This window comes from Tenrec ecaudatus, chromosome 4 (genome assembly GCF_050624435.1).
Source record: "Tenrec ecaudatus isolate mTenEca1 chromosome 4, mTenEca1.hap1, whole genome shotgun sequence".
NCBI classification, from domain to species: Eukaryota; Metazoa; Chordata; class Mammalia; order Afrosoricida; family Tenrecidae; genus Tenrec; species Tenrec ecaudatus.
Window position 1 is genome coordinate 8,046,358 of NC_134533.1, and position 26,886 is coordinate 8,073,243.

The 26,886-nt window shown below is 47.3% G+C and overlaps 1 long non-coding RNA gene across 1 annotated transcript; it reads right to left on the reverse strand.

The window, feature by feature from the left end:
• Positions 1–1,116: 1,116 nt before the first annotated feature.
• On the reverse strand, positions 1,117–26,713 carry LOC142446239 (uncharacterized). The gene is made up of 3 exons (XR_012784038.1): positions 26,492–26,713; positions 7,547–7,755; positions 1,117–1,240 (listed from the first exon to the last, which is right to left on the reverse strand). It is a non-coding gene; the product is annotated as an uncharacterized LOC142446239 (long non-coding RNA).
• Between the last annotated feature and the right edge of the window lie 173 nt (positions 26,714–26,886).

A 26,886-nucleotide genomic window follows, 5' to 3' on the forward strand; every position in this document is an offset into this window, starting at 1 on the left:
CTTGGAACAGTAGAAGGACACCGGGGGGAAGCGAGACCCTTAAGGAGATGGACTGACACGGTGGCTGCAACCATAGGCTCAAGCTTAGCAATCACGAGCCTGGCTCAGGACGGGGTGGTGCTCCATTCTGTTGTCGCCGTGAGTTGGAAGGGACCCGATAGTCCCAACCAGGAACCACATCATGTTAAACGGTGAAGACCTGCGTGCTTCCCTTGCGTGAGATCCGGACCCACGCGAGCGTGTCCACACTTAACTGCTTCTGCTCCGCAGGGTGCGAGAGGGTCATCCATCGAAGGAAAAAGATGCAGACTGGAAAGCAAGAAGCATACTGCTTATAAATCATATGATCTTGCCATAGCCTAAAGCATCGGTTCTCAACCTGTGGGTCGCGACCCCTTTGGAGGTCGAATGACCCTTTCACAGGGGTCGCCTAAGACCTTATTTCCAATGGTCTTACGAACTGAGACACCAGGTCCTCTATCCGTCTGCAGGCGGGTCCACCACTTGCAGACGCCGCACGCCCACGTACCGGGGTCACCACCACATGAGGAACTGTATGAAAGGGTCGCAGCTTTAGGAAGGCGGAGCACCGCTGTCCCTGAGAGTCCACTACGAAGCTGTTAGAAGCCGTGTCTGAGCTCTACCAGGGCACTCAGAGCAAACACACTGGGAAGCTGTACACCAACACTGGCACGGCAAAAATGAAAGGAAGGCAACCATTCCACTTGCGTGAGCGAGAAATAATAAAATCATTAGAAACTGATCTAACAGCAACAAAAAGATACAGAGCTTGTCCACTGAAAAGGGCGAAACGCTGTTGAAATACAAAGGAGCCCAAGAAATATAGAGAGACCCCACGTTCCTGGATCAGGAGACGTCATGCTGTTACTCTGACAGGCACATGTAGCATGCTCCTACTACTTGCCAGCACCACCCCCCCACCCAAAAATTAATAAGCCAATCATCAGCTCCATGAGGAAATGCCAGAGACCCAGCACAGTCTAAACAATGTTAAGTTTTGTTGTTAGAAAGAGCAAAGTGGAACGACTTCCACTTCCTGATTTCAAAACTTACCTGGAAGCTGCAATAATCAAGACTAGGTGCTAGCATGAAGATGGAGTACTGGTACATGCTACAACACAGATGAACCTGAAAACATGGCTCTACATGCAAGAAGACAGTCACAGAAGACCCCACAGTGCATGATGCCATTGGGGAGACTTGTCCAAAATGGGCAAACCTGTTGAAAAAGAAAGTGGTGGATGTGTGAATGCCAGGGACTGTGGGGAGGAGACATGGGAGGTTCACTGCTAATGGGCGTGGGGTCTCTTTGGGGGGTGATGGCAATGCTCTGGAATTAAATGGTGGTGATGATTTGATGATTTGTGTTAGGCTGGGTTGACTAGAGAAACAAATCAAGAAGTTAGATACATATAGTAAACATCCCAGTCCAATCCAACTCAGGTCCATAAATCCGGTTCTAGTCCAATAAGTTGCTCTTCAGACTCACACAGCCACATGCAACGATGCAGAATGCAGGAATATCACAGGCCGGCGGGTGCAAAGCCGTGTGGATCCAATGGCAGTGGCAGCAACCAGGTCAGCCAGCAGGAAGGTGAAGGCAGAGAAGGGGAGGCTCCCAGGGCCCTCCTTTGCGAAGGCCACGTCCACAAGGAGGCACCATCAGACTGTGATCCGATGGACAGGTTGAATAACACCCTTACTTTTTTATTCCAAATCATTTTATTGGGGGCTCTTATCGCAATCCATACATTGTGTCAAGCACATTTGTACGTATGTTATCACCATCATTTTCAAAACATTTCCTTTCTACTTCAGCCCTTGGTATCAGCTCCTCTTTTTTTTCTTCTCTCCCCCACCCTCCCACCCTCATGAACCCTCAATAATTTATAAATTATTATTATTTTTCATGTCTTACACCGACCACTGTCTCCACTCACTTTTTTGTTGTTCATCCTCCTGGGGGAAGGGGTTATATGTTGATCATTGTGATCGGTTCCCCCTTTCTCCCCACACCTTCCATCTACCCTCCTGGTGTGGCTACTCTCATTATTGGTCCAGAAGAGTTTATCTGTCCTAGATTCCTGTGTTTTGAGTTTTTATCTCTACCAGTGTACATGCTCTGGCCTAGCCAGATTTGTACGGTAGAATTGGGATCATGATATTGGGGAAGCATTAAAGAACTAGAGGAAAGTTGTATGTTTCATCAGTGCTACACTGTACCCTGACTGGCTCTTCTCTTCCTTGTGAGCCTTCTGTGAGAGGATGTCCACTTGCCTACAGATGAGCTTTGATGTCAGGGGAGCCAGCCTCTAACACATCATCACAGGTTCGGTAGGCACAATTGTATGGCGATAATAAGTAAAGATCATAGTGAAGTCATAGAGAATAAGAAAAATAGAAGATAGATTGAAATAATGGAGTCAGACACATTTCATGGTAGCATGCTCACCTCAGCTCCTCTTGGTGGACCAGGGCAGGAGAGAGGGAGAGGAGGAGGAGGACAAGGGGAGAGGAGACAGGGGAGCGAGGATGGGGGAGAGAGCTCTTTATTTATAACCAAGGCTTGTATACCTTTGGGGGTGTGCAAGCCCCCTGATTACAGGTAAAGACATACGTCACAGGAAGGGGTTGTACTATAGGTAATACATAATGGGAGGGGGGGGCGATCTAGGGGTGCATACGTATTAGGAAGGGCAGGGATTGGGGACACACGTGACAAGATGGGAAGATCCTAGATTCAGGAAGTCAGCCCAACTGTGGATGTCACTGAGCAGGTTTGACCTCTTCTCTGGCTCTCCATGGAAACCATCATTATCCTTACCAGTAGGGTGTGAGCCCCACCTACAGTGGACCAGATGCCTTCAGGGAGAACATCTCTTAAGCATCTGACTTCCCACCCTGTGCTGGCAAACAGCCTCTAATGTTTGGCATATCTTTGGGGGAGACAAACCTGGGGGAAAGTCTTTTCATATCCCACACTTTGGGTCTCCACTCCTCCCTCCCCCTCATTCACATTGCTATGATTTTTTTATTCTGGGTCTTTGATGCGCGATACCTGATCCCACTGACACCACCTGATACCTAATCCCATCAACACATCGTGATCACACAGGGTGGTGTGCTTCTTCCATGTGGGCTTTGTTGCTTCTCAGCTAGATGGCCACTTGTTTATCTTCAAGCCTTTAAGGCCCCACATGCTACATCTTTTGATAGCCAGGCACCATCAGCTTTCTTCACCATATTTGCTTATGCACCTGCTTTGTCTTCAGCGATCCTGTCAGGAAGGTGAGCATCACTGAATGCCAGTCTATTTGAACAAAGTGTTCTTGCATTGAGGGAGGACTTGAGTGGAGACCCAATGTCTGTCTGCTACCTTGATGCTTAACCTATGAATATATGTTCATAGATCTATTTTTACATATCTTCAAGTTGACATGAAATTATTTAAGTACCACTTGATTTCCCAACTCAGTGAATTTAATTTTTAAAAATGAATTGTATGCTTTAAGTAGGAAACTTACAGCATGTTCAAATGATATCTCCATAAAAATGCTTGTATCTGATTATGAAAGCACTTTGCAGGCTTTGTTCATTCTTTAGAAAAGTAAAAGAAATGGGTAATTTCCCAGATAAACAGAGATTGGCAAAATTTACCTGCTTAAAGTTAGCAATATTAATGGAGGTGGGAGGAAGAGGCAATTATTAAAGAACTACCTAACTCGAAGGCACTGTGCCCGGGCGATTCCCAGGGCTGTCTCCTAGACCTTCAAAGAGCTAATACGCCACTGCTTTATCCGTTTTTCCAGGCTACCGAAAGGGAAGCAAAGCTTTCATATTTATTTTTAATTTTTTTCAACTCTCATAAAAACTTACAGTCTCGGAAAGCTACAGGGGCAGCTCGCCTTGGTCCACGGGTTGCTGTGATTCAGAATTGGCTCACTGGCAGTGAGGTTGACTTGTCTTTGATATGGGGGGTGTAGAGCCCATGTATGCCATGTAACTTGGTGTTAACACTGGTGCCTTCCTCACTCAGAGTGGAAACCCTATAGGGATGCCACGGACTTAACAAGGCAAGGGTGTCTGCTGTCTCTGCAGGTATCCAGCGGGAATAGAGGCATCGGCCAAAGCAATTAGGTAAGAGAAAGAAGTTAGAAGCATGAAACTTGGTAAGAAAAAGTAAAATGATCTCGACCTTCAGATAAGAGAGCAGCCGTTTCCCCGGAGTCAGTTCTGACTCTAGAACCCTCTCAGACAGAGTAGCGCTGCCCCGTGGAGATTCCAAGGTGGCTGTCTTTGTAGAGCAGACTGCCACATCTCTCCCCTGAGTGACTGGTGGGCCTGAACCACCAACCTCTCGGTTATCAGCCAGACGCTTCAGGACTGCATCACCAGGTCTGAATGTAGTATACCTGCAATATCGCACAACGATACACCTCAAGGAAATCAATGATAAAATGAACTTAAACGGTCAGGATTTCATTAAGTTGTCAGGATAGAAAAGGAACACAGCCATCTCAATAGTCTTCACTATACTAACAGACTACCTCTGCTGGCAGAAACAGACAACATCCGTGGGGAAAGGTAAGGATCCTGTCAGAACAAGGTGATGCACGGACGGGGATCAGTTCATCAACTGCTCATGTGCAAGTTCCACTGAAGAGTAAAATTGAAGCAAGTTCTACCAGAACCAAAATACGACCTTGAGTATGTCCCAGGTGAATTTGGAGACCATCGCACGAACAAATAAGACTAGACTTAACACACTGACCACTAATGCCCAAAGATCAGAACTGTGGAATGGTGTCAAGGACTTCACACAGGAAGAGACGAAAAAGACAAGCAAGAAAGAAAAGACCAAAATGGACATCAAAAGAGACTATGAAGCTTGTTCTTTTTTTCTCTCCTTTAAAATCATTTTATTGGGGGCTCGTACAACTCTTATCACAATCCATCCACCCAGCCATTGTGTCAAGCACATTTGTACATTTGTTGCCATCATCATTCTCAAAACATTTGCTTTCTACTGGAGCCTTTGGTATCAGCTCCACATTTTCCCCCTCACTCCCCACCCCTCAACGAACCCTTGATGATTTATAAATTATAAAGTATTATTATTTTGTCATGTCTTACACTGTCCAATGTCTCCCTTCACCCACTTTTCTGTTGTCTGTCTCCCAGGGAGTGGGTTATATGTAGATCCTTATGATTAGTTCCCCCTTTCCACCCCACCCTCCCTCCACCCTCCTGGTATCACTACTTTCATTATTGGTCCTGAGGGATTTATCTGTCCTGGATTCCCTGTGTTTCCAGTTTCTATCTGTACCAGTGTACATCTTCTGATCTAGCCAGATTTGTAAGGTAGAATTGAGGTCATGATAGTGGGGGGGAGGGATCATTAAAGAACTAGAGGAAAGTTGTATGTTTCATCCTTGCTACACTGCACTCTGACTGGCTCATCTCCTCCCTGTGACCCTTCTGTAAGGGGATGTCCAGTTGTCTACAGATGGGTTTTGGGTTCCCACTCTACACTCCCCCTCATTCACATGATATGCTGTTGGCTCCTTGATGCCTGATCCCACCAACACGTCAAGCTCACACGGGCTGGTGTGTGAAGCTTGTTCTTAAATGTCAAGAAGCTCGAGCAAACATAGAAACGATGAAGGAACAAGAGAAAACGAACTGGCGAAGGAAAGGAGCTGAGCAGAGGATTCAAAGAAAGTTCAAGAAGACGGCAAAGTGTTACCATGAAATGCTCAGCGACGTAAGGAACCAGGGGGAAGGAGCACACTCGCCATTTCTCAGCTGAGAGACCGGAAGGGAAAACCTCAAGCCTCGAGTTGCTGTACTAAAGATCCCCTGAGCAAAGTACCCAGTGATGCAGCATCAAAAGAAGAGGAAGGGATACCCAGACTCACTCTATCGCAAAGAACTGGTAGGCATTCAAGTAGTTCAAGAAGTAGCATATGATTAAGAACTGATACCATGATGGACGTATAACCCCATCCCCCACCCCACCCCAGGACAACGAACAGCAGAAACATGGGTAAAGGGAGACAGAGGACAGTGGAAGATATGAAAATAAGATTAATTTATAATTTATCAAGGGTTCATGAGGGCGGGAGGGTGGAAGAGGGAGGGGAAAAAATGAGGAGCTGATACCAAGGGCTCCAGTAGAAAGGAAATGTTTTGAAAAGGATGATGGCAACACATGTACAAATGTGCTTGACACAATGGATGGATGAATTGTTTTAAGAGCTGTCAGAGTCCCCAATAAAATGATTTAAAAAAAAGAAGAACTGATAGTATTGCAGGAAGAAGCTGAAGGGGCACTGAACATACTGGAGGGGAGGGAGGAGCACAGAAGGGAAAGACCCCAGGAATTGGCGGGGTGCCGATTGAGACGGTTCAGCAACCAGATGCATCTTTGGAGGCGCTCCCTGGTCTATGCCAAGAGCTCTGGAAGCTCGCTCCTGGACAACCAACGGGGGGAGAATGGTACCTGTGCGCATTCCAAAGAAGGCTGACCCACCAGAAGGCAGAAATTACTGAGCAAGATCATTCCTAACACATGCCAGTCACATTTTGCTGAAGACAAATCACTAAACAATGGTCGCAGCGGTACATTGACAGGGAGCTGTCCCCAAAGTCAGGCCAGATTCAGAAGAAGACGTGGAACGAGGGCTCTCATGGCTGGTGCCTGGCGGATCTTGGTCCAGCTTTCAGTGCAGAGAAGACCAGAAAGCTGTTTACTCGAGTCTGATTGTGCAAAGGCAGTCCGCTGTCTGGCCACTTCCTCCTGTCCTCCGACTCCTTTCCCGCCTCCCATCCACTTCTTACCTGCAACCAAGATAATCTCATCCAGCACAAATCCGCTTCACGTCAGTCCATCAGTCCGCTGCTTCCACCCTCAGGGCCTCTGGGAGGAAGCCCAGAGTCTTTGAGTATGCACTTGTTCCTGTGTACAGAGCCCTGATCCTGTAACCAAACCAAGTCACCGCTATCAAGTCCGGGCAGACTCGTACCGGCCCTCCAGGGCAGGGTAGAATTGCCCGTGAGTCTCTGAGGTGGTCCCTCTTTTTACTCGTGTGTCGGTCCATACTTGCATGCCATACAAGTTAAGTGTCCGATCATATCAAGAGAAGTTGTGCGGTCGTCAGGACGATCATTTTGAGAACGTTTTCTTCTCACACTTGTTGTTAGCGCCCCACTTCCCCCCATGCTCCCCTGCCCTGCCCCTATCTGCTTACTGCTTCCACCTGTCCTCGATCTCCCTATCCTGGAGTTCAGATACAGAAAATCACATAAAACACCAAAACAGGAAGCAAACAAACAAAAAAGCAGCAACAATGGTTGGACAGAACACAGAAAAATCACAATCAAAGGGAAAACAGAAAATAGTAAAAACAAATAAATTTAAATTTGGTTCAAACGGGAGATCTAATGGTAAGGTATGTCTTACATTTAAACATGACTCAAAACTCAAAAACTCACAGCCATCAAGTAGGTCCCGACTCATACGGACCTGTAGGACAGGGAAGAGGAGCCTCCAAGGTCATCCGGACGGTACCTCCTTCCTGGAGTTGAAAGCCCCATCTTTCTCCGGCAGAGCGGCGGGTGGCTTCGAACTTCTGACCTTGTGGTTGGCCGCTCAATGTCTGCCATGATCAATGTTACAATCCTCTCTTCTGATCTCACGCACCACCATCAAGACGATGCCAATTCGTAACAACCCTTTAAGACAGGGTGGAACTCTGTGAGTTTCCAAGACTGAAACTCTTTACAGGAGTAAAAACGATTGGTGGCTTCAAACTGCTGACCTTGAAGTCAGCAACCCAACTCCTTCTTTTTTTTTTTTAACAGTTTTATTAACACTTCATCCACATGCCATACAATTCAATAATTCAATCATATCAGGAAGAGTTGTACAATTGTCATCATATTCTATTCTACAACATTTTCTTCTTCCTTGTAGTCATTGTTATTCATGACATTTTTTTCTAATTGTGGCAAAAATATACACAACAGAACTTTCTCCAGTTCCACAACTTCTGCTTGTATAATTCAGTGTCATTGATTATACCCTTTGTACTGTGCAACCGTGATTGACATCCTTTTCCAAATTACACCATTGACATGAAGTCAATGCCCCTGACACAGCTCTTTCCCCTTCCCTTTTGGTAACCATGGGTCGAGTTTGGTATCTTTTTTTGGCCCGTGGTTTTCTTGCTAGAGGATTCCCATATCACATAATTCCATGGTTAAATAGCTTTTAAAATGAGTTGTATAATCACAATCAGTTCTAGTGCTCCCCCCAACCCCCCCTATAAGCCATTCGTCAGTCATTATCTCTATGCCTCTACTTCTGTGCTCCACAAACTGAGGAACCCAATAGAAACAATAAAAAGCAAAACCAAAATAAAGTGGCAAGGATAAAATAACAATGATAAGATTAAGATTAAGAATACAAATAATGGGGGTTGGGAGGGTGAAAAAGAGGAGCTAATGTCAAGGGTTCAAACACAAACAAAATGTTTCAGAAATGATGACGGCAACATATGTACAAATGTGCTCGATACAATTGATGTATGCATTGTTATAAGAGTGATAAGAGCTGGCAATAAAATAATTCATTTTAAAAAGTACAAATAATGAGGAAGAAAGAAAAGACCACCATCAATATCTTAAAAGCCAGAGAAGAAATGTTTCTCATGGAACAAACAAGGAATTCCTGAGCCTGGAACAAATTCAGGTGGGGTCAAGAGGGAGGTCAGCTGACCACGTGTCAAGTCGATCCAGCATCATCAAGTGCACAGCGCTCTCTGTCTGGAGTCCCTCTCCTGCGGCCAGAGGAGATCTGGCTGAGACTTAATCTGACCAGATGCTCTGCAGGTGGGTTTGGGGCTTCTCATACTTTTCCCTTCGTCATATTTGGCTTTTTTAAAAACAATTTATTAGGGGCTCATACAATTCTTATCACAGTTCATACATATACATACATCAATTGTATAAAGCACATCTGTACAGTCTTTGCCCTAATCATTTTTTTCTCTTTTCTTTTTTTACATTTTATTAGGGACCCATACAACTCTTACCACAATCCATACATATACATACATCAATTGTATAAAGCACATCCATACATTCCCTGCCCCAATCATTCTCAAGGCATTTGCTCTCCACTTAAGCCCCTTGCATCAGGTCCTCTTTTTTTTTTCCCTCCCTCCCCGCTCCCACCTCCCTCATGGGCCCTTGGTAATTTATACATTGTTATTTTGTCATATCTTGCCCTATCCGGAGTCTCCCTTCCCCCACTTCTCTGCCGTCCCTCTCCATATTTGGCTTTTTTATTGCCATCTTTAGATCACACAAGCTGGTGTGCTTCTTCCACGTGGACTTAGTTGACCCCCCATTTAGATGGCTGCTTGTTTAAATATATGGTCGATTTATTCTGTGGTGTACCCGTCTCCCTAGTGTTACTGCTCCCCTGTATGGACCACTCTGTTGTTGGGTTGAAAGCAGCATCATTAGGTGACTAAGGGTTGTCATCTTGGAGGATCAAGAGAGTCTCTATCGGACCAGTAAGCCTGGTCTCTTTTATGCTTTGGAATCTTGGACCACATTGATTTCCCACTCTAGCCAGGACCTTCTAATGCGATCTCTATTAGACCTGCTGGTAGTGAGTCTGAAGAGGAATTTGTGGACTCGTATCGACATACGGGGTACTATCGGACTATGGACTTGATCTGGACTGGCTGGAATGCATTCTTAATGTACAATTGCTCTCAGAAACATAGGCGTGTCACTGGGTTTGTTTCTCTGGCCAACGTGGTCTGACACAGCAGTTGCCTATCATCCAGGTAGTAGGTTCCCCTCCCTTGTTTCTCCACCCCAAGTAGCATCAAAGAATACATCTTTGCGTGTGGACACTCTCTCTGGAGTCTTTACAAGTGGTCTCGTGCAATCGTCTTCCATTTATGATTTGTTGCATCCAGTGCAAAGTCCTCCAGGTTCGTCTGTGTTGTGAGGTAGTCTGCAGATTCATTATTCTTTAATGCTGCGTTGTTGTACGTAGTTTATCATTAACTATCTGAGTCTATTTGTCTTTGCGTCTAAGGTTTGCGTCTTGTAGACAGCATATAGATGTGAACTGTTTGCTTATTCATTCTGCTACTGTCTTTTTTTTAATAGTCTTATTGGCATATAATTCATATTTTATAATTCATTAGTTCAATCATATTAAGAAAAGTTGTGCAATCAACAGCACAGTCTATTTTAGCAGCCACTCTGTCTCTCGATTGGTTTATTCAATCCATTTATATTCAGTGTAATTATTGATAGGTAAATTTTTTGTGTTTTTGCTGTGGTTTTTGTTTGTTTTGTGTGTGTTTGTGTGTGTGTGTGTGTGTGTTGCTGCTGCTGGATTTTTTTGTTCCACATAACTTTCTGTGTTGATTTTTTTATGTGTTCATGGGTGTTTGTGTTAGTCTGGGTAGACTAAAGAAACAAATTCATAAACACGCATATATGTATAAGAAAGAGCTTTATACAAGAGCAATTTTACATTAAGAAAACACCCCAACTCAGTCCAGTCCAAGGCCCTAAGTCTGATATTAGCCTATATGTCCGATATCAATCTATAAAGCCCTCTTCAGACTCACAAAGCACATGCAATGAAGCCAAATGCAGGATGATTACTAGCCAGTGGGTAGAAAGTATTTGGGTCCAGTGGTGTTGTAAGCATCTCAGTGCTGGCAGGAATCTCTCTGTGGCTTCTCCAGCTTCCAAGGTCCGGTTGTGTCCACGTGGCTTGTCTTCTGCAATGTCTCCCAGAGAGTAGCAGAGAGAGAGGTGTCTTCCGCCTCCAAGAAGGAAGTACCAGATTTGCCAGAATTCTCATGAGAAGGCCACGCCCACAGAAGTCTCATTGGCTGTCTCCAGATTGACAGCCTAGACTCCACCCCTACACTCTTAATCCTTCAATTGACACCAGATGAGGTGACTGCCACAGTGTCCTTGTCATTTCTTCACTTTCATCGCTGTTGTTTCAGTCCTGACTAAATATTTAAGGTTTTCCTCCTTTTGAAGTTTGTTACTTTGCTTTGAGGTTACCCTGTCTGAAATTGACTTCGCTTCCTCCCCATTCGGAAGGTTTGTAACTACCCTGATCGTTTCCTGTTTTCACTTTGTCACTGACTTATTTCTGGTTCCCTATTTTCGTCCTGTAGATTTGTTTAACTCTAATATACTTCTGTATCTGGGCTGACTTCTGGGTGCTGGGGTCATGCATGCTAATCTGAGGTGGTTGTCTGCTGATGTGGGTTCTCTGAAGAACTCTCTGTAGTGTTTCTTGTAGGGTTAGTCTGGGTTGTACACATTCCTTTAATTTCTGCTTATCTGGACATGTCTTAATTTTGCCATCATATTTGAGGGATGACTTTGCTAGGTATATATTTAAATTTCTTGCTCGGCTTTTTTCTTTCTTTCAGGGTTTTATGTATGTCATTCCATGACATGCTTGGTTTCTGCTGGGAAACCAGAGCTCAGTTGCATTGATTTTCATTGTAGGTAACTTTCTGGCTTTTTTCCCACGCTGCTTTCAGGATTGCTTCCCTGTCCTTGGTTTTGGAAAGTGTGAAGATGATGTTTGGGTGGCTCTCTTTTGGGGTCTCTCTTGTTTAGAGTTCGTTCAGACTCTTGAATAAATATCCTCTCATTTTTCATGTTACTAGTGATCTTTTCTTCTAATCACTCTTGGATAATTTTTTCCGTGCTTATTTTTTGTCTCAATTACATGTAAATTATTCTTCTTGATATTCCACATAATTCTTAGCCTAGTTGTTGTTGGCTCTGTCTGCTCCTGATTTTCCTCAATCAGATTAGCACTGACAGATTAGTTTTCAGCCTCACTCACTCGGTCTTCCAATGGTTCATTCCTACTTCTTTGCTCTTTCAATACATTCATGCTTGCAGCCTACATTGGCATACTAGATGCAATCATGAAATTTTAGCACGAATCTTCTGGGTTTCTATTTGTTTTTGTGGACTTTTCTATTTGTTATTTTTGTAAGGGCTCTAATTTTTCATTTACATCGTCAGTTTCTTCTTACAGTGTTTTCTTGATTTCCTATGCAGCTTTCTCTCAATCCATTGAAAGTACCTAAATATCATTCTCTAGAATTTTTTAAAATTCTATTGGGAGCTCCTACAGATAGTATAACAATCCATGGTTCAATTAGATCAAGCACAGTGGCACACTTGCTGCCCCCTCATGTCCTTTCAAACATGTCCTTTCTTCTTGAATTCCACTCTTGTTTCTTTCTCAGAAGAGCCTTCTGATTCTTCCCTTTGAACACTTCTTACACCACCCTACCTTGTTTCTTCATGTGAACTGAAATCTTATGTTGTCTCCCAGTCAACATGGTGGTGCTATATTTGGTTTGGTTTTTTGTTTGTTTATTTTTATTTATTAAATCAGTTTACTGGGGGCTGGTACAGCTCTTATCACAATCCACACATCCATCCATTGTGTCAAGCACATTTGTACATATGTTGCCATCATCATTTTCTTTCGTTTTTTACATTTTATTGGGGGCTCATATAACTCTTACCACAATCTATCCATCCATTGTGTCAAGTACACTGGTACATATGGACAACAGACAAGGGGGTGGAGGGAGACATTGGACAGCGCAAGACATGAAAAAGAAATTATTTGCAAATTATCAAGGGTTCATGACGGACAGAGGGAGGGGAAAAATGAGGAGCTGATACCAAGGGCCCAAGTGGAGAGAAAATGCTTTGAAAACGATGTTGGTGTGAAGAAAACTAATGGTGTCTGCCTATCAAAAGATATCGCATTTGGGGTCTTAAAAGCTTGAGGGTCAACAAGTGGCCATCTCGCTCAGAAGCAACAAAGCCCACATGGAAGAACACACCAGCCTGTGTGATCACGAGGTGCCGAAGGGATCAGTTATCAGGCATAAAAGAACAAAATATCATATCATTGGGTGCACACCTCCATGATATGATCACTGAAGACAAATGGGTGCTTAAGCAAATGTGGTGAAGAAAGCTGATGGTGCCCAGCTATCAAAAGGTATAGCGTCTGGGGTCTTAAAGGCTTGAAGGTAAACAAGCGGTCATCTAGCTCAGAAGCAACAAAGCCCACATGGAAGAAGCACACTGGCCTGTGCGATCATGAGGTGTTGAAGGGATCAGCTATAAGGCATTATCAGAACAAAAAAACTTACCATAGTGAATGGGGGGGGGAGGTGAGGAATGAGACCCAAAGCCCATTTGTAGGCCACTGGACATCCCTTGCAGAGGGGTCTAGGGGAGGAGATGAGCCAGTTAAGGTGCGATGTAGCAACAATGAAAAATACAACTTTCCTCTAGTTCCTAAATGCTTCCTCCCCCCTCCCCCCTCCCACCACTATCATGATCTGAATTCTACCTTGCAAGTCTGGCTCGACCAGAGGATATACACTGGTACAGATAGGAACTGGAAACACAGGGAATCCAGGGTGGATGATCCTTTCAGGACCAGGGGTATGAGGGGCGATACTGGGAGGGTAGAGGGAAAGTGGGTTGGAAAGAGGGAACTGATTACAAGGATCTACATATGATCTCCTCCCTGGGGGATGGACAACAGAAGAGTGGGTGAAGGGAGATGTCGGGCAGGGCAAGATATGGCAAAAAATAATTTATAAATTATCAAGGGCTCATGAGGGAGGGAGGACTGGGGAGGGAGGGGGGAAATGAGGAGCTGATGCCAGGGGCTTAAGTGGAGAGCAAATGTTTGAGAATGATGAGGGCAATGAATGTACACATGTGCTTTACACAATTGATGTTTGTATGGATTGTGATGAGTTGTATGAACCCCTAATAAAATGATTTAGAAGAAGAAAACGATGATAGCTATATTTGTTTTTAATTGGTGGTTGTCAATGGTTGTGTTCTTAGGCACTCACCACCAGCCTCCTGGTGGTTGAGATAGAGGATGTGAGTGTGTGCGTAATTCTGTTTGCTGTTCATGTCATGCAATTGCGGGTGGGTTTGACTGGTGCCGGCTGCGGTCTGTCATTGATCAGCTGGTACAGGAGTGGCTAGTGGCCCTTGCCCAGTGGGTGGGGCCGCAGGAAGAACTGTGTGGGCACAGTTGTTGTGTCCTGCTGGGGCGGGGGGGGGGGGACAAAGAAAGAAAAACCAAGATTAAACAAAGGCTAGCAACAGCACAGAACAATAAAGAAGAACGTAGAGGGAGGGAAACAAACCAGAAAAAGTAATTCAATAACTAGCAGAGGGGACAAGAAATAAGGAGAAAAATGAAGGAACACCATGAACAAGTCTAAAGAGGGAGGAAAAGAACGGAGTAGAAAGAAAAACTAAGGGAAAAGGAGGGAATTTAACGAGAAGAGAAGCTGAGGGAAGGAAGTGGGCGGGGACAAGGGAAGACAAGAACTAAGGGTAGGCGGCAGAGGAGGAAAGTGTGAGGCAGGGCGTCCGCTGCAGGTTGGTGCCCTCTGCACCCATGAGCTGCCCCATGCAGAGTGGCGGCACCGTCTACTCTGGGAGGTCTCAAGTCTCGGAAACCCACAGGGACAGCCCACTCTGTCCTGTGGGGTTGCTCTGAGTGGAATTGAATCCATGGCAGTGAGCTTTGAGTGCCTCAAGGAGCCACAGGGTGGGGACAGGGCAGGTATCTAGACAAAATCCCTTCAGGTCTACAAGGTGTCTGGGTCCTGATCCAGAAGGAGCTCTTTGGGGCCCAGAAGGCATTCCTGTCCGTCCCCCCGGAATGCCGGGGTCAGGGTGCTTGTCTGACACTGCCCGTCTACTGGACTAATGAGCCAGAGCTCAGGAGCCTCCAGAGGTGGGGTGGTGCACTCCCAGCACTTGATCCACAAGAGCCTACCTTGGGCCTCAGGTGTAGCAAGGCGTTGTGTAGGGAGGATAACACTATGTTTCTGGTCACTAGGAAGGTCTGGGGGACCAAGGGAGAACCAACGCTTTCTGGTGATCAGCCCCTGGTGTTGGGAGACATGCTCTGGGCAAGCGAAGGCCAGTATTAGTTTGCTTTCGAAAGCCCAAAATGGCCTCTCTGTGGCAGACCGGCTGGTGGCCCACCCATTCCACCTGTCTCCTTTCTTGCTGCTTATGTTCTGTATTCAATCCACTTCTCTGTCTTTTCCTATGAAGCTCAGGGCTCCAGGATGATCATCTGTATCGGTTCCATCAGGTCTCTGGTGGCTTTGTTTCAGAGCAGCGGTTCTCAGCCTGTGGGCCGTGACCCCTTTGGGGGGGTCAAACGACCCTTTCACAGGGGTCGCCCAAGACCATCGGAAAACATGTAAACATTTCACAATACATAATTACATACTGTTTTGTGATTAATCACTATGCTTATTTAGGTTCAATTTGTAACAATGAAAATACATCCTGCATATCAGATGTTTACATGACGATTCATCACAGTGGCAGAGTGACAGTGATGAAGTAGCAATGAAATTATGTTATGGTTGGGGGGTCACCACCGCATGAGGAGCCATACGAAAGGGTCGCGGCGTGAGGAAGGCTGAGAGTCACTGTGGTTGAGGATCCGGTGGCTGGTCTACCTGGTCCACGTCTAGCTGGAAGCCCAGTCCCCTCTGACTCCGTGAAGAGAAAGGAGACCAGACAAGCAGACGGTTGTTTCACTTTGAGCTCAAGGCCACAAACCTCCTGGGGCACTTCAACCCCCGGGCAATCCAACTGCATTTTCCCGAGGGAATTCCCATTTCTGAGATCATAGTCACAACTTCGTGATCCTCACACCGCCAACACCCTCTCTGCCGGCTTGTATTTACCCGAATCTGCACCTGTACACACTTTCTCTGCCTCCCCTCCTGCTGGGATTGAAGAAGTGTCTCTTCTACCAAGAGACCCCGAGTTCTCCTAGTGCCCCCCCTCTTGGTTTCCCAAAGGCTTCATCTCTCTGTGGGGTTCTTGCTTAGTTGTGTGGACTTTTTCTATTTGTTTGGTCAAAATAAACAAGGGGATACCCCCCAAAACAGATGCCACCCCAAACTATGGGTTTAAGTTTTTTTTTACAGAACAACCTTGTCACCTTCAACATACTCTCCATTACACTCAATACAGTTGTCGAATCTGTGATTCCATTTCTTGGAAACATTGTTCAAACCCATCTCTTTGGAAGGCTGACAGCACCTCCCTTGTTTTTCCCTTCACTTCTTCTAAGTCATCAAATCGCTGTCCACTCATGTCCCTCTGAATTTGAGGAAACAAATAGACATCGCACAGAGCAAGGTCAGGTGAGTCAGGTGCATGGGGCAAGAGAGGCATACTGTTTATTGCCCAAACCTGGCACACTGAGATGGCTGCGTGAGCAGGTGCGTTGCCGTGGTGGCAAAACCAGTCCCCCCTCAGCCACAAATCAGGCTTTTTTTTTGTTGCTCGCTGTTATGCAATCTTTTCAGAACCTCTAAATAGAAAGCTTGATTAACAGTCTGACCTGGTGGAACAAACTCCAAATGCACTAAGAGTCGACATTTTCATCCATTCAGGAAGTCGATGGATGTCCAGAACGAGGTTTGTCATCAATCGACATTTCACCTTTTTTGAAATGAGAAAACACTTGTACACTTGAATTTTTCCCATAGTGCTGTCCTTGGGAGCTGTGTTCAACATCACAACAGTTTCTGTGGCATTTTTCTCCTGAGCAGGAAATAAAATTTCATAGCCAAAGACTGTGCTCTTAAATCACCAAGAACGCGGTCTGAACGAAACTGCTTTTATGAAAAAATTCACTGTGATCAGAGAGAAGCTTCCAGGCAATGCCAGTGGGTGCACTGGCTCAGAGTGAGTTGCTCAATGCTTGCCTAGGGAGGAAATGTGTACTAAGAAAGCTCCACTTCACGCAGCGCAATTCTGGGGGTTTTTAGGTACCTCCTGAGACACAACAAAACACACACTTTTCACATGCATAGCTCGTAAACAATGGGCATCGCATCACCACTCACGACCTCTGTCCCTAGAGTTTGACCCCATTAACTGATACTCCTTGTCTGCTTTTACCTTTCTTGTCTTTCCTCTTTTGTTCTAAGAGCATTTCACTGGGGGCTCTTACAGCTCCTATAACAGTCCACACATCAACTGTATCGAGCACATCTGTACATATATTGCCATCATTATTCTACAACATTTACTTTCTACTTGAGCTCTTGGTATCAGCTCCTCTTTCCCCCGGCTTACGTCTTTCAGAGACTAAGCTCCCTGAGGACAGGGGTATCTGTCCATTGCATTCTCTGATGCGTTCTGACTGGTGGTGGGTACTTCCTCTTGGATGAATAAATGATCGAGTGACTGGAAGGAGGAAAACTCATGGATCTCACAGGAAGGAAGGGAGGAAGGGAGGGAGGGAGGGAGGGAGGAAAGAAAGAAGGAAGGGAGGGAGGGAGGGAGGGAGGGAGGAACGAAGGGAGGGAGGGAGGGAGGAAAGAAGGAAGGAAGGGAGGGAGGGAGGGAGGGAGGGAGGAAGGAAGGGAGGGAGGGAGGGAGGGAGGAAGGAAGGGAGGGAGGGAGGGAGGAAAGAAGGAAGGAAGGGAGGGAGGGAGGGAGGGAGGAACGAAGGGAGGGAGGGAGGGAGGAAAGAAGGAAGGGAGGGAGGGAGGGAGGGAGGAACGAAGGGAGGGAGGGAGGGAGGAAGGAAGGGAGGGAGGGAGGGAGGAAGGGAGGAACGAAGGGAGGGAGGGAGGGAGGAAGGAAGGGAGGGAGGGAGGAAGGAAGGGAGGGAGGGAGGGAGGGAGGGAGGAAGGAAAGAAGGAAGGAAGAAAGGAAGGAAGGGAGGGAGGAAGGAAAGAAGGAAGGGAGGGAGGGAGGGAGGAACGGAGGGAGGGAGGGAGGAAGGAAGGGAGGGAGGAAGGAAAGAAGGAAGGGAGGGAGGGAGGAAGGGAGGGAGGGAGGGAGGGAGGAAGGGAGGGAGGGAGGGAGGGAGGAACGAAGGGAGGGAGGGAGGGAGGAAGGAAGGGAGGGAGGAAGGGAGGGAGGGAGGGAGGGAGGAAGGAAGGAAGAGAGGGAGGGAGGGAGGGAGGGAGGAAGGAAGGAAGGGAGGGAGGGAGGGAGGGAGGGAGGGAGGAAGGAAGGAAGGAAGGAAGAGAGGGAGGGAGGGAGGAAGGGAGGGAGGGAGGGAGGGAGGGAGGAAGGAAGGAAGGAAGAGAGGGAGGGAGGGAGGGAGGGAGGAAGGAAGGGAGGGAGGGAGGGAGGAAGGAAGGAAGAGAGGGAGGGAGGGAGGAAGGAAGGAAGAGAGGGAGGGAGGGAGGGAGGAAGAGAGGGAGGGAGGAAGGAAGGAAGAAAAGAAGGAAGGAAGGGAGGGAGGGAGGGAGGAAGGAAGGAAGGGAGGGAGGGAGGGAGGAAGGAAGAGAGGGAGGAAGGAAGGAAGGAAGGAAGGAAGGAAGGAAGGAAGGAAGGAAGGAAGGAAGAAGGGGAGGCAGGGGCAAGTCCGAGAGGAGGGAAGGGGGGGTAGTGCATTGAATCCCTGGCACCCAGCAAGAAGGTTCACGCGGGCACACTGTCCCTTGGCTCACCACTGAGTTCCTGGCACCCAGCCCCGCCCATAATCAAACAAACACCAGCTTTGCCATCAAGCCAACTCTGAGTCATGGTGACCTGTGTGTTTTAGAATAGAACTGAGCTCCACAGAATTTTTTTGGGGGGGGGGGAGGGAGTTAGTTGTAATCTTTATGGAAGCAGATCATCAGACCTGCCTTAAAGCACCTCTGGGTGGGGTGAACCACTACCGTCTTGGTTGGCTGTGGGTTATAAAAGACTTTGCCCCAGCTCTGTCTCCCCAAAGATATGCCAAACATGAGAGGCTGTTTGCCAGCACATGGTGGGAGGTCAGATGCTTAAGAGATGTTCTCCCTGAAGGCATCTGGTCCACTGTGGGTGGGGCTCACACCCTACTGGTAAGGATAGCAATGGTTTCCATGGAGAGCCAGAGAAGAGGTCAAACCTGCTCAGTGACATCCACAGTTGGGCTGCCATCCTGAATCTAGGATCTTCCCATCTTGTCACATGTGTGCCCCCAATCCCTGCCCTTCCTAATTCATATGCACCCCTAGATCGCCACCCCCCCCCATTACTGTATTACCTATAGTACAACCCCTTCCTGTGACGTATGTCTTTACCTGTAATCAGGGGCTGGCACGTCCCCAAAGGTACATAAGCCTTGGTGAGTAATAACGAGGGCTCCCCCACCCGCCCTCGCTCCCCTGTCCCCTCTCCTCTTGTCCTCCTCACCCTGCCCGCCCCCACCCAGCTCTAGCCCATCTCTCCTGCCCTGGACCACCAAGAGGAGCTGAGGTGAGCATGTTACTATGTAATGTGTCTGACTCCTTTATCTCAATCTCTTTTCTCTCTCTCATGCTCTCGATGACTTTACTGTAATCTTTACCTATTATCTCTGCACCATTGTGCCTACCGGGTCTATGATGAATTGTTAGGGGCTGGCCCCCCTGACAGTTAGTGGAATCCCTAACTGTCAACACCTTCCAGGGGCTCCTGGCGCAGACAGACGAGGCCTCCAGGACTGTGCTCCTTGGCGGCACAGTGGTTACGTGCTCAGCTGCGAACTGAAAGGCTGTTGGTTCAAACCCACAACCCTGGCTGAGCACAGGGAGATATAAACTATCTACTCCTATGACACTTACAACAGCACAGATGTATTTCCTACCGGGTTTCAACCTCGGTGTGGCTTTGTGGGGACAGGTTTTCTCTAACCCACGTGGCGTCAGCCTGGCAGTTCAACGGGGGCTGAGTATCCACTCCCAAGGTGACTCACCTGTAAGGTTAGCAAATGGGTGCTGGCCATTGCTGACTGGAGCCTTGATCTCGCGCTCTGTGGGCCTCCTCACAGCATGGTGGCTGGGTGCCCAGACAGAGCAAAGAGAACTGGCAGAGCCTTGCTTGCTCCGTGTCCTGTCGATTCAAAGAGGCTCCTAAGTCAAGCTCCAAATCAAAGAGGGAGAAATAGACCCCATCTCTCTGTCAGGGGTGTGATCATGAACTTGTGGCCTTCTACTACTTCTATTACAAATGAACCAAAGAAGTGCACAGACCTACACTGCGTAGACAACATCAAACAACCGATGCATCAGTTGACCAATTGGCAGGATACTTGCCTTGGTTTGAATAGGATATTTAGGAATTTTTTTCCATCCCTTAAGCTCCCATGGAGTACCAAATACTTCTGGTCTCTTTCCACTGACCCTCCCTCTCTCCTCCAAGGGTAGGGTTACTCTTCAGGGTTACTAGAGGCAACTGAGCATGTTCTGTGCAGCCTTGCCCTCTCCAGATCTGCCTGCCCACCCCACATGCATTCTTCTCTGCTTTCTGCATGGACCAAAGGGCCAGAGGAGGAGAAACTTGTGGATCACGGTGGTTTCATCTGTCCAGCTCTGGAGGGATCCAAGACAGATCCCAACAACGTGGTTGGTAACAAAAGAAACACTGGCTCCCCTAGCCTTAGTGTTTACTTTCCAGACCGGTCCGACCGTGAGCACGGAGGGCTGAGCGTTAACTTTGAGCCCGCCCCAAACCCCAGCTCCAAGCCTATCACATAGTTGACATTCAATACAAATGCACTGAATGCTGACATGAATTCGGACAAGATAGGCCTTTGGACCATGTTGTAGCCACGGCCCCATCACTCAGCAGGAGTGGAGAACTGTTTCCGCTGGCCAGATCACTACCCTGCGATTCTTTGCTGGGTGCATCTCTCCACCCTGAGACTGAAGCTCCATGAGGCGTGTGCTGTGCCCTGTTCTCCAGTGTCCCCAGGCCCTGCCATGAACCTGCACACAGTGCTCAGTACATAGTTACTGTTGGAAGGAACGAGCTCCGGGGCTAAAAGGAAGTCCCAAAGCAGTCTATCTAGACAGACAGGCAGATCGGTCAATGCCACACAGGTCGTTTTTGTTGGCGTGGTGGGTGGCAGCTCCTGGGGAAAACAGAGATGGGTCAAGGGAGGATCTGGAAGTATTTTTCCAACACGATGAAAGGTAGGTTCTGTCTCCTGAAGGAAGAATGAAGTGATTAAGGGCAATCATATCCAGGTGTCCAGGGATTGTCTCCACCCAGACTGTCCCCGCCCTCCCAATTACACCCATGTGGGGACACACAGACACTTCTTTAGAGACCTGCTCTCACCCAGCCACAGTAGGCCTTCTACAGAATTCTGTTTTCACATTGATCACACTGGAGCGTATGTAGACTTTTGAAGCCAGCTATCTCCCCGGCTAGACGGTGAACTTCTGAAAGTCAAGGGCTGTGTATTCTCATCTCTGTGTTTCCAGGGTGGCCAGCACGGCCTCAGATGAGAAGAGAAACAACATTGAATAAGCAGTTGAAAAGCCCACAGAGCCTGGACAGACAACGTGCTAGATACACTGGCTGGCAGACCGGAAATCACGGGCCCAGAAGCCAGAAATCTTTCTTATAACAGGGAGGTCAAACAGAATCCACCATGAGCCAGCTGTTACCTTGGGCATGCAAACCATGTCCTCTGATCTGACCTGAACTGGAGGCTCAACTCACTGATGCTTTAGGTTCACCTTGCTGAATGCACATGGAAACCTGACATTACTGCTGCCTGGCGTAGTGGGTGTGCATTGGGCTGCTAACTGCATGGCCAGCAATTCGAAACCACCAGCTGCTCCTCAGGAGAAAGACGGGGCTTTCTACTCCCTGAAGGGTTAGTCTCAGAAACCCAGAGAAAGGTAAAACCAAATCTTTGTCTTCCTTATTTCTGTTACAGCAGCAGGTCAGAAATCCATTCAAGTTCCACCCATGATGTAGCCAGATGAACGTCCATATACTCTCAGTTGTTTTTGTTTTCCAATCATTGTTTGGGGGGCTCACACAGCTCTTATCACAATCCATCCATCCATCCATTGCGTCAAGCACATTTGAACATTTGTTTACATCATCATTCTCAAAACATTTTCTTTCTACTTGGACCTTTGGTATCAGCTCATTTCCCCCCCTCCCTCCTGTGTTAATCCCCTCAAATTGACACCAGATTATGTAACTACCACAGACCACCCCTTGTCAATTCGACACTTTCACATAACTCTTTAGCCATGTATAATTTTCAAACAATAATAAAATCAAATCTGTAACTAACAGGATAAAACTAAAATGTATACAATTCAATATACGTCACCCTCATTTAAACATAACATTCTATAAGTGAACAAAAAATCTATGCCTAAAAATTACAGTTAAGTAACACCTACACCTTCATCCTATAATCCTACGAATAAATTTCCCCCCACCTATGAAAGTTTGTACGCCAACCACTTCATGCTTTTATCCCCCCATTTTGGGTATCCAATTTCTACACTGCCCACTGACATCAACCCAGTGCTCTCTGGAGACAATCATAATGTTTGACGTGAAGAATCTTCATCCCACTTGGAACCTTGTGAGTCTGCATCCATAAGCAAAGTCATATCAGGTCAGGTCATTCATAAAGTTAGCAGCAGTATGCACTAGTTCACTGGCTCAAAAATCTCCATCTGGTTGGGTTCTGGTCACCTCAATGTGGGCTGCCTCACTCAGCCTCTTCAGGGTGTCCATTGGTTGCCTTGCCTTTAGACCATGGCCCAACAACCCTAGCCCCTTGTGCTAGGTCATGAACTTCAGACTAGTCAACCTGCTCTCATCTTCTCCTCTAGTTCCTCTAAACCAGGTCCACGGGTGTCAGTGGTCAGACACAACCCCTCTCTTTATTGCTGCACTTCTCCCACTTCTGCTCATCAAGGGAATCCAGGTAGTCACCTAGTAAGCATTTCAGCCTGCTCAGGCTCCCTTTAACATTCAGTCCCAGAGAAGAGTCTTCTCCATGGTTTCAGATTCCACCACTACCTCTCCCACCTCCCCCTTCTGATAAAAGCCACTAGAGTTCAAACTTCAAAGAATTCCTTTTCCCCTTCAATCTGTCAATCTTGCCCCTAGGAAAGTCTCTTGGAATGCAAGTATCCTGAGAACTCCAAAGTACTGGCTGGGGCTTATCTTCTCAGAGCCTTCTCTCCAGGCATGGCCTAAACCCATCCAAGGATCAAATTAATGGCTCGAGGCAAGTGGGCTTACAGGCCCTCTAATGTCATACTTCCCTAAATAATTTCTACACATTCTTATATCTACAATAAGAAGCAGAAGAAATCAGTATAAACAAATAAATCCATAGAAACTCATATGTGTATAAGAAAGACTTTTATATAAAGGGTACATTAAGAAAGCATCCCAACCCAGTCCAAGCCTATAAGCCCAGTATTAGCCCATATGTCCAATACCAATCTATAAAGTCCTATTCAGACTCACGAAACACATGCAATGACACCAAATGCAGACAATCCAGGCCAGTGGGTGGGAAGTCTTGTTGATCCAGTGGCATTGCAAGCATCTCAGCACTGACAGAGGTCTCCATGTGGCTTCTCCAGGTCCAAGGTTCTGGCTGCATCAGGGTAGATCCATGTGGTTTCTCCTCAAGGTTGTCTCCCAGGGAGTGAGCAGAGAGAGAGAAGTGTCTCCTGCCTCCAAGGAGGAAAAACAGGAATTCCCAGAACTCTCCAGAGAAGGCCATGCCCACACAGAGGCCTAATTAGTTATATCTTGATTGACAAGCCAGACTTCACCCCTTCACTCCTAATCCTCTCAAATTGACACTAGATTATGTAACTATCGCACGCCCCCATCCTCCTTTCCTCATGAACCCTTGATAATTTATAAATTATTATTTTTTCATGTCTTACACTGACCTACATCTCCCTTCATCACTTTTCTGTTGTCCATCCCCCAGGGAGGAGTTTATATGCAGATCATTGTGATCCCCCTTTCTTCCCCACCTTCCCTTTCCCCTTCTGGTATGGCTACTCTCAATTTTGGTCTTGAGGAATTTATCTGTCCTGGATTCTCTTGTGTTTTCAGTTCTTATCTGTACCTGTGTATATGCTCTGGTTTATCCAGATTTGTAAGGCAGATTTGGGATCATGATATTGGTGGTGGTGATGGGGGTAGCATTAAAAAACTAGGGGAAAGTTGTATGTTTCATCGGTGCTCTTCCTTGTGACCCTTCTGTAAGGGGATGTCTGATTGTCTACAGATGCGCTTGGGTCTCCACTCTGAACGCCCCCTCATTCACATCAATATGATTTTTTGTTCTGGTCCCGTGGACACCTCCTGGTCACACAGGCTGGTGTGCTTCTTTCACGTGGACTTTGTTGCTTCTCAGCTAGATGGCTGCTTGTTTACTTTCCAATCATTTTAGACCCTACACACTTTATCTTTTGATAGTTGGGCACCATCAGCTTTCCTCACATTTGCTTGTGCACCCATTTTGTCTTCAGTGATCATGTCAGGAAGGTGAGCATCACAGAATGTCAGGTTATTAGAATAAAGTGTTGTTGTGTTGAGGAAGAACTTGAGTAGAGGCCAATGTCTGCCTGCTACCTTGATACTTAACAAATAAATATATGTACCTAGATCTAGTTGCCTAATGTTATAAACGTATTTACATATGTTCCTGCCTGTATTTAGACCTCTATAAATGTCCTTTGCCTCCTAGTTCTTTCATTTCTTTTTACTTTCCTCTTGACCTACTACCACGTTCAGCCGTCATTTGGGTTTCAATAATTCCTCAGTTGGTTTTTTCAGTTGTTTTATTTGTTTAAAACACACACACACACACACACAACTATAGATTCAGGAAAAGAGATCAAATACTTTTCCAATGACATTTTCCTCTAATAAAAGTCAAATAATTTTAAAAGGAGTTCTTTATTTGTAATATCGTCACATCCATCTGAATGAGGTAGGCTTACATTGAATACTACCCAAACCCATCTCAGGGAACGTTTCCTGCAAAGCTCATCAACCACAGTCCATGAAAAGTATTGTTTTCCCTTGGAGAGTTGCTTCTCAATTAGAGGTCCCCAGAGTACCCTCACTGCTACTGTGACCTGTCTCCTGCGCCCACCCCACACTCCTCAGTCCCTTGATTCTGTGTGACTTTCCCCTCTTATCATCATACAACATACTTGACTTGACAGTCCACTGATATTGTATACATTTTTATGGTCCCTAACACCTACTAGGATCAATGTTCTACAAGAATAGAGATCGTTCTTTTGATCGTGGACCCATCCTAAGTTCCTCGAGCAGGAGCCACCTTATAAATATTTATAGAAGAGCTGAACATGCGGTTTAATGACCAGTTGGGATGTGGGGTGGATAGAGAGGGAGACAGTGGACATGACGTCCACAAGTTTCTGGAGCTCGGGTGGAGGCAGGCAACTCAGGGCACTGGATTGTTTAGAAGCAAGAGGGAAGCCAGTGGAGACCAGACATGGGAGCCAACAGTGTGGGGGAACTGAAAGGGAGCAGGCATTCAACCAACAGGAACAGAGGAGGCCGTCAGAGGAGACTGAAGCCAGAGGGCCTAAGTGGACACCAGTGGTTACATAAAAGGATAGACAGAAGAAAGGGGAGGATGAGCAGGCAGAGGGTAAAGAGAAAAGGCAAGGGCACATGGGGTTACAGGTGCTCGAGGAGGAGGCTTTCCAGGATGAAAAGTCAGGGCAGGCAAGGACCCGCAGCTGACCAACAGATTGACTAACCAGGAAATCATCAGTGGCCTTATTGAGGGGAAGGGGACCAATACAGTGGCTGTCAGGTCATGCCAGGCGAAGGTGGCTGAGCCCAACAGCAGGCTACGTCCAGTCAAAAGAACCTTGGGCAGGTCGTGTGTAGTATCCAAACCGCAGTGGCTCCACGTATAAGGCGTAAGGGATTGGCACCATCTAGCTAACTTGGACTTTGCTGATTGGTCGGTTATAGGAAATGAGGGGAAAACCCACAGCATGAAGCGAGTGTATACGCGCCGCACTGTCGAAGGAAGGGCTGCCTGAGTTGGCTGTGACCCAGACACACGCTGAAAGAGCCCGCATCCCAAACGACTGGCAGCGGTGGTGCCACCCCCGCTATCACAGAGTTGACCCCACACACGGCGACCCTACAGAACACAGCAGAAGTGCCTCCCTGGGTCGCCAAGGCTATAACCTTTACAGGCGCAGCCAGACCATCATTCTGGGCTGAGCGGCTGGCGGTGAGTTCAAACCACCGACTTTTGCACTCGACCGTCGGTGCCACGGGAGCTCAGGGAACAAAGCAAAGCTGTAGACTCGGGGAGGAAAGTCAATCCTTTCACAGTTACCCGGAATTAAAGGTCGGTCTCCTCCCGCTGCCCCTGCCACACCTGGCTGTGCTCCCTCTCCAGACACAGCAAACATTCCCATTGCCTGAGGCTGAACCAGCACCACCCGCCCAGGACAGGTGCTCTCCGCGTTCCCACGCAGCTACGGGCGCACCTCGTCCTAGGCGACGCGGGCTGCCTCTTCGAGCAACCACTCACCTGCTCTTCTCTTCCTATTGGCCCGCAAATTTCCTTCCGCCTCCTGATTGGTCCGCGTAACTCTACTGCGACCAATCAGCAGCAGCCACGGGGACCCAACGCATTCCCATACAATTTGGAGGGGGAGCCACATTTCTTGCTCGCTGCACCCAATCCACTTAGCGAGGACCTTGTTTATCGAGCTGTCAGGAGTGCCTTTCACGAGGAGGGGGCTCCATGAGACCCTCTGTCCCTGGGCACGGGGGCCCGTCTGTGCCACCCCCCCCGCGGGTGGTACGGCCCCTCGGCGCGCCACCGCGCAGCCTCGCGCAGCCAGTCCCCGCTGCCGCGGGCCGCCCGGGCGCCGCAGGCGAGACCATCTGCGCGGGAGAAGCAGGGGGAGCTCGACGGCCCGG